Source organism: Bombina bombina, chromosome 7 (genome assembly GCF_027579735.1).
Source record: "Bombina bombina isolate aBomBom1 chromosome 7, aBomBom1.pri, whole genome shotgun sequence".
NCBI classification, from domain to species: Eukaryota; Metazoa; Chordata; class Amphibia; order Anura; family Bombinatoridae; genus Bombina; species Bombina bombina.
In genome coordinates, this window is record NC_069505.1 from 373,310,167 (window position 1) to 373,319,118 (window position 8,952).

The 8,952-nt window shown below is 51.9% G+C and overlaps 1 pseudogene; it reads left to right on the forward strand.

Annotated features, from left to right (window-relative positions):
* The first annotated feature begins 432 nt into the window (after positions 1 to 432).
* On the forward strand, positions 433 to 1,685 carry LOC128635913 (RING1 and YY1-binding protein-like; annotated as a pseudogene).
* The last annotated feature ends 7,267 nt before the right edge of the window (positions 1,686 to 8,952 follow it).

The window sequence follows — 8,952 nt, forward strand, 5'->3', positions numbered from 1 at the left end:
CTGCACACATTAATGAACAAAGACATTTTTTGACCTCTGGCTTATTTGCTTTTGATTTACTACATAGGTGATATCGGCAGTGCAGGAAATCCTTTTAGCCCTTAAAAACCCAGAATGGCTTTGCTCCATATCCCCAAGGCTTCTGTGTGAGCTCCTCAAAACCATCATAACATCCACAGGGGACAATTCTGAAGCACCACAGACCACCACAGACCCTCCAACAGACAAACTATGTGTGTAAGTACCCAAAAGCGCCATCATATACTGTATTGTATTATTTATAATGTTGGCTCTTTCATTAGATAGGTCTCATAAATAAACCCATAGATCAGAGTTTAAAGTGATTGTAAAGTATAACAAATTACTGGCCAGTATATAAAAGTAATCTTTTTAGGCTCACATGACGTCACAGTGCCAGCCCTGCCCCGCCTTCCATCCCTGGTGTGTGCAGTCTGGCAGCGGCTCGGCGGCTGAGCGCACCCGGACCCAGATACCAGTTCAGCCCGTCACTGGAGCGACCCAGCCTCGCGGGGGGCACATTCAAATCCGACACTCACATCCATGGTCATGGGGGACAAGAAAAGCCCTACCAGGCCAAAAAGGCAAGCCAAACCTTCTGCAGATGAAGGTTACTGGGATTGTAGCGTGTGCACCTTCAAAAATAGTGCTGAAGCCTTCAAATGCAGCATCTGTGATGTCAGAAAAGGGACATCTACCAGGAAGCCCAGAATAAATTCCCAGTTAGTTGCTCAACAAGTTGCCCAGCAATATGCTACCCCACCTCCACCAAAATAAGAAAAGAAGGAAAGGCCAGAGAAACTTGAAAAAGAGAGAACGGACAAAGAAAAGCCTGAAGAAGATAAACTAGACAGAGAAAAGCTGGATCGGGAAAAAAATAGACCACGAGAAGCTTGATCGGGAAAAGTTAGAGAAAAAATAGACAGAGAAAAAATAGACAGAGAGAAGCTGGATCAGGATCAATTGGACCAGGAAAAGCTGGAAAGAGAGAAGCTGGACCAGGAAAAAATGGAAAAAGAAAAGCTAGATAGGGAAAAGATGAACAGAGAAAAGTTAGACCGTGAAAAAATGGAGAAAGCAAGACAGAGAAAAAATAGTTAGAGACAGGATAGAACGGGAAAAAATAGTTAGAGACAAGTTAGACCGGGATAAACTAGAAAAAGAAAAACCAGAGAAAGAGAAGCCGGAAAAAGAACAAAAAACAGACAGAGATAAGCCAGAGAGAGAAAAGATTGATCGCGACATCAACTCAACTGTTGTAAAGAGAATTACCACTAAAAAGACAAGACCAAAGGTGGACATTCTAAGAGATCCACCCAGTTTTCAAACGGGAAATCCAACAAAGAAAATAGGCAACTTTAATCACACTTCAAGACCCAGACTTAAAAATGTGGACAGGAGTACGGCCCAACAGCTGGCTGTAACTGTGGGGAATGTCACTGTAATAATCACAGACTTTAAAGAAAAGACTCGTTCTTCATTCACAGTTACCTCCAGTGCAGGCTCAGAGCAGCAGAATCAGAGCTCAGACTCTGAGAGCACAGACAAGGGATCTTCTCGATCTTCAACCCCAAAAGGCGACATGTCTGTTGTCAATGATGAGTCTTTCTGAAGAAAACCAATATTTCACACAAATTTGGTGGAAACTCTGAATCTGGGTCTGGAATTCCCAAACACCCATCTGCCTGTGTTTTGTTTGTTCTCCTGGAGGTTTTTTGGGGGATGGAAGCACTCACTTCCCTTTTCTTGGACTACAAGTTCATTCTTAACACTGCCAGAAAAAATTTGTGCGTGACACATGGGCATTTGGATACCCAGGAATTCCCTACCCTCGACACTTGCATATTCCATTATTTTATATGATTTTCTTAAATATCATTTATAATTGTGTGTGCGCCTACGTCTACTTTTTTATACAAATATTCTGTGCACAGTTTTTTTCATGTACATTGTATCTTTTTTTTTTCTTTCTTTTTTTTGACTTATTTATTGCATTCACAAGTCCTCATCAACTTCCTGCATACCCTTTTTATTTGTTTTTCTTTTCTTCCTGTAATACAGTGTACTATCAATTTTTATACATCTATATATATATATATATATATATATATATATGTAATATTTTAAAACAGGGGCATTTTAATTCATTAACATTTTGAAAGGCGCTTTGTTTTTAAAACATTTCCCACTGAGTTAAGTCAAACATACCTCCATTCCTCCGCCCCATCTCAAAATGTATTTAGCAGATCAACGTCGAATCCGGCTTCCTCCAATCGTTGCATGCCCCATCTGGCGTACAGCTCATGGGGCACGCAACGATTGGAGGAAGCCAGATTTGTCATCGATCTGCTAAATACAGTGTGAGATGGGGCAGAGGAACGGCGGTATGTTTGACTTAACTAAGTGGGTAATATTGACCCCCACATCGTCAAGTTGCCATCCCGCCATACCCATAAAACACACACCACTCATTTGTTGGGGTTGAAAGGCCGCAGCCTAACATAGCAAATAAACATAAATAACATTAACTTATAACCAACCACAGTGCTTGCCCCCACTATTCAACTCACAAGCCATGCCCTACCCAGGGGAGGGGCAATCACCATTAAACCAACCCCCTGTTACTGAAACAGGAAGTCCCATCCACCTCATAACAGGCATAAGCCTCTACCAACCAGGGCAAGCACCCCGCCAATGCTGCAACATTATGTTAAGACCATTTCAAGGGAGGGATGGTGGGAATTCAGCTTCCACCGTATTGCTCCTGATAAAAGTGTGCCAGTTACTTCCTGTGTTATGACTATAACTTCTTTCTCAGCCCAGCCCCTTGTCCTTTCCTTCACCCCATGTCCTCTTCCTAGTGGGGTCATACAACCCTTCCCTCAATTTATTCATACAGGGTTCTGCTTGACCCCACATCGTGGGAAGTCCCATCCACCTCATAACAGGCGTAAGCCTCTACCAACCAGGGCAAGCACCCCGCCTCCTCTCACCCCCGAGGTGAGAACCGCCACCAAGAGGTAAGACCTTCTCAATCCCCTCTTTTAAAGTGAAATTAAAGAGGTGTAACCCCACTTAATTAAGGTGGACCCCATCTTTCAGATAAAAGCAACTCCCCGATTCACCCTCAAATTCAACATGCCTCAAACTCACCCCCCCACAACGTCTCACATACCCGCTCACCATTCTATTAATCTTCCATCTGGAAGCCTCCAACCTCCCCAAATCCCAAGCTGACCTCCACACCAAACGGCTCTCAATCTCTGACCACACTATTATTACTCCCGGAAAGAGCTGGCACAGCCGGTCTATGCCCCTCTTCATGTCTTCCACCAGATCCTTCTAGAACATGAGCCCCAAGTCTTCCCCCCCCCCCGCATGGATCACCAGGACCTGAGGGGTTGAAAACAATCTTGCAAACTCCACCACTTTCATTACTAGCTGACCCCATTTCATACCCCGAACCCCAAGCCACTTTATCTCCACTTTCTCCCTAGAAAGTCCCAGCTGCAATCCATTGCCCTTCACTGTGGCAGCCCTGCTGGCCCAATAGATGTATGAATGCCCGATCACCCAGCACCTCACCGGACCTGTCAAAACAAACAAAGCCGTATCAGCTGCCGCACCCTCCACTTAAACCCTCAGCGCCGGTCTCACATACCCCCTAAATCTCTCTGATCTCCACCTCCCAATCCTTTTAATCACCCCCACATCCAAGCCTAATCCCGCAGCCTCAGTCGCCTCCCCAATTCGGAAGGAATGAGACCCAAACTCCATACCCCCAATCCCGAGCCTCCCCAAGGCCTTCCTGAACACCGCAATAAATTGGTACCTCGACAAAGCGGACCCATCCGCATGGAGGAACAACGGACCATTCCTCCTCAGGCGGAGACTGAGGTAGTCCCGGGTTGCAACCACCGGGCAGCATGCGCCCTAATCTCCCTCAAACTAACCAAACAACCCTTTTAGACCTTCTCAACCACACCTCCACCATCTTATCCCTCACTATGACCTTATCCCCTTGGAGGCCCCCTTTATCCCTCCTGTTCCGACCCACCAACTCTGATACCCTGAATGCCCCAAAAAACGCTAGAATAAAAGCTGCCCTAAACAAAACCTCCTCCCCTACTGAAAAACACAAACCCTTCAAACAACCCACCACCTTTTCCAAGATGGCAAACGTCACTGGTCTCCTGCCATCCTGCCTCCTCTGTCCCCTGCACAAACCCCTCACCGCCATGCGCACCACAAATACCTTTGTTAATTCCTCCTGCCCCACCAACTGGAACCAAAATGCCAAAGCTGCCAACCTTTTCCATATTTCAGAAGGCGACAGCCTTTCCTCCCCCCACCTCTTCACCCAGGTCAACAGCACCTGCAATTGGCTTCCCTCTGTCTCCCGCAAATGCCGTCCCTCGCTCAACCCACGCCACTGCCTACACACCCGGGCATATGCCCTCCATGTGGCCTCCGCCAAAGATCCCCGAATCAGGTCTATCACGCCGTGCCCAAACTCCACAGGTCCCTTGGGCAGGGCACCCCCTCCTCGTCCCCCTCTGGCGCTGCTGCATGGAACCGATCCCACTGGAAATGGGACAAAGTGTCAGCGATAACATTCAGCTTGCCCGGAACATGAATAGCTCTGAAAGATATGTTATTTCGCAGGCATTCCAGCACAAACACTCTCAACAGCCTTACCACTGGGGGGGAATTCGCCGTCAATCTATTAATGGCCATCACCACCCCCATGTTGTCCGAATGAAAGGTAACTCTTTTGTCCCTCGTGCGACCACACCCGCAACGCAACCACTAACGGAAAGAACTCCAAGAATGTAAGGTTCTTGGTAAGCCCAATCTCCACCCAACTGTCCGGCCACTTGTCAGCGCACCACTTGCCCCGTAAGTAAGCCCCAAACCCCTGGGCCCCTGACGCATCCGTGAACAAACCCAGGTCATCGTCAGACCAACCTACCTCCTGGATAATCAATTTTCCATTGAATTCGTCCAAGAAAGTGAGCCATACCCCCAGATCCTCTTTCATCTCTCTCGTCATTCTTATATGATGCCTTGGCTCTGCCACCCCAGCCGTTGCCATTGACAGCCGCCGGCAAAACGCCCTGCCGATCGATATGATCCGGCAGGCGAAGTTCAACTTCCCCAACAAGGACTGCAGCTGCCGCAACATCACCTTCCAGGCAGCCAACGCCTCCCCCAGCAGGCTCCTCAGGTCTGCTAGCTTGTCCTCAGGGAGCCTGCACTCCATCCGGACCGAGTCTATGCCCAGGAAACTCAGGGATGTCACCGGACCTTCTGACTTATCTGTCGTAACCAGGATCCCAAACTCTTGGGACACCTCCCCGAACACTTCCACTAAGCGCTCGCACTCCCCTGAGCCTGCCGCCCCTACGAACAGAAAATCGTCCAGGTAGTGGACCACTGAAGAGGTTCCCGCCTTCTGCCTGACCCACTCTACAAAAGAACTGAACTTTTCAAAGTACGCGCAGGAGATTGCACAACCCATGGGGAGACACAGATCCACAAAAAAGGAACTCTCTAAATAGCACCCCAGCAGGTGGTGGCATCTGGGGTGCACCGGCAACAATCGGAAGGCCGATTCCACATCTGCCTTAGCCAGCAATGCCCTATTCCCCGCCTTCTGCACCAGGGCAACCGCCCTGTCAAAAGATGCGTAGTTCACCGACACCAATTCCGGATCAATCCCATCATTGACTGACAATCCTTTCGGGTGCGAAAGGTGATGGATCATCCGAAACTGCCCGATCCCTTTTTTTGGGACCACCCCTAGCAGAGAAATCCGCAAGCGCTTCAATGGCGGCTATCAAACGGCCCCGCCACCCTGCCCAAAGCAACCTCCTTGTACAATTTTTCCCTCACTACCCGCGGAAATTCCCGGGCCGACTTTAAGTTACCCCCAAACCCCCGCCATCTCTTGCTCTTTGTACGGGATCATAAAACCTGAACTGAACCCCGTCAACAGTAATTCGGCGTCAGCCGAACACCCCCACTTATTGGCGTATTCCCTTAACCACGGAACCACCTCGCCGGGCTTTCCTCCCTGCCACGCTTTCTTGAAGCACTTAGCAAAAGAGTGGATCCCCCCGCACCCCGAACATTCGTGCTTCTATTTGCACGATGCCCCGAACCGACATTGCCCCTCATTAAACTGAAAGCAGAGGCCCTTCCGTATAACTGTTGATGTGCTACCACTTCCTCCCCCGCTTCCACTTCCTTGACCCGCGGACCGAAAGGACTGCCCCCCCCTCAGGGGGGTCATAATCTCCAACCAAATGCCCATGTCCCTATCGTCCCACCGCATCTCGGGCCTCACCGCCATTCGCTGCCTAAAACGCTCGTTATACCGCCACCAGGCCATCCCGATATACGTCCGGTATACGTTCGCGATCTCATCGTAATAGCAGAACAATGACGACCCTTGCTCTGGGAACTTTTCCCCATCACACTGGCTAGAATACAGAAAGCCCTTGACCAATTGCCGAAGGTTTTGGGCAGCTTCCTCCACCGCTTTTTTCTCTCCTCCTCCTCCTTCTTTCCTTTCTCCTTATCGTCCTCCTTCACTTCCAGCACCTGATCCAACGGCAGAAGTGACAAAATCTCCAGGAACTCCCGCTTCCAAATCTTCTCCCTCACCTCACTGGTAAGGTGTATCCCCAACGGTCCCACCGAGCACAGACATGGCCTCCTCAAGGCGTCCTCCGGCACCTTCAGCGTCTCTCTCCCGCTGGCTGCTGCAGTTGCTGCGGACACTGTACTCCCCCCTGCAGGTGATCCCGCTGCCTGAACCTCTCCCCCCGGCTGCACCCACGCCGTTGCTGGTGACCCCACCCCTGCTGTCTTCTCCAAAGTTGTGAGCAGTCCCTTTAAACCTGCCAGTAACACCTCTCCCCAGCCACTCCATCAGTCACCTGCCGCCCGTGCCGCCGTAGTCGGTCCTTCTTCCCTGACTCCCGCACCAGGCCTGCTGTCCACCTGCCGGCTGGAACCCCTAGGTCTCCGGATCTCCTCCTCCCTGCCCGCCTCCATAAGGCGTCTTGCCGGACCCCTCCTGGCAGGGGACCTCCCCCTGCTATATCTGCTCCTTTCTCTGGACCTGTCCACCCTGCCCCAAGTTGGCGATCCCATCTCGTTCCCTCCAGGTCCCCTGCTCCGAGGTGACCTAGATCTCCTACGTCCTCTGGGTGACTCCCGTCTCTTCAGGGGGGTGTGATCCCTCCCCGTCTCACGTCCGGATCTTGCTGCCTGCGAGGAAGAGGAACCAGTCAAATCACCCCCCTTCTCCATCCTCCCGCTCCTCTCTCTGCCTGCCCCCCTTTCACCTCCCCATGGTGGGGTTAACAATTGCAAAAGCAGCGCCAGGGCAGACATGCCCACTACCTGGCCAGCTGTTCCTGCTCCTGCTGACGTCCCCTCAAGCGTGTCCTCTTCCTCATTAAAGTCACCACTGGCCTCCAATTCCAGTGGTGGCTCCGTCCACAGCTCCAGATCTTCCAACATCTCAGCCTCCCTGCAGGCTTCCTCCACCTCCTCTACCCTGGCCGTACTGGCACCGACCTCTGAAAAACAAATAAACCATCAGTAATTCCCCTCTACTCCCTGTACCCCTCCCCCTTCCAAAAAACTCCCGCTCCACCCGCTCCCCTACCCCCCAACATGCACCCCCCCTCTTTACCTACCAACCCTTCAGCCCCTTCCTACTTCCACTTGTCTGCTACTTATCTGACATTATTATTTATTTATTCTTTTTTTTTTCTATACACTCTTCCCCCCATACCTCCCTGTCTTCTCCCCCTGGCCTCACTCCCCCCTCCCCCACTGGTCCACGCTATCCCCAGAGTAAAGACACACAGAGCAACATCTTAAGCTGCTCAAAAAGGTCCCCCCCCCGTACCAGTGATTAACCCCCAAACTGCTGAAAAGCCATAGCACAACCCCTCCCTCATCTTCCCCCCCCCTCCCTGACTGGCCTGTCACCTAACAACCCCCCCCCTTTCTTCTCTCCCCCTCTCACTCCCATCTCTTGTGGCGTCTGTCACCTGCTCCCCCTTCAACTGGTCCCCCCAATGGCAATACACCCCCCCCCCAAGGCTACCAGGTTTATGTACACCTGAGCCTCTTAACATCCCTTCCTCTCCCCAGGAGCCGTTTTTCACCCAGGCAGCCCCCCCTTACCCCCCGCCTGTCATCGCAGGCCTCCCTCACTCACATTGCTGCCTTTGCAGCCACCGGTCCTCTCCTGGCGTCGGCCCCCCAAAGTCCTGCCCCCTGTGCACCCGGTGTAGGCGTCCGCTCCCTCCAGTCATGACCCATCCTTACCGCTGGTCCCCCAGCCCTACTCGCCTTACCTGCACACTGCGCCTCCTTCCTGCCGCTCCTCCACTTGCCTCTTCCAGCCCTTGGGCCCGGTTGCGACCGCCGGGCCGTGACGTCATCCGGCTCCGCGATGCAGGCCCTCTCTGGCCGTCTCACCGGGTCCAGGGTCCAGCCGCTCCGCCTCCTGACTTCCTCCTGCAGACCTTCCTCTCCTTCTTGGCATCTGACGCCCCGGCTGCGACCGCCGTGTCGTGCCCTCAGCAATCTCCGCCTTCTTAGGCCTCAAACCGTAGCTGCAGCTCCTGCTCCCAGCTGCTCCACACTCTGCCCACTCGACAGGGGCCTGCCACTCTCCTTCCCCCTCCTGTCGGTGCCCAGCTCAGGGCTCAGTCGCTCTGGAGGCCTAGACCTCCTTACAGGCCGCACACACCTCCTGGGAGCTGCTCCCCTGGGACTAGGACTCTCCACTGCTCCTCCTGTGCCTGCTTCTACTGCTGCTGCCAGCCGATCTCTAATCCACCCAGCTCCTCTCTCCTTGGCAACTGTCATTAATTCAGACAACAAGGCCTCCATTCTAGTAAGTAA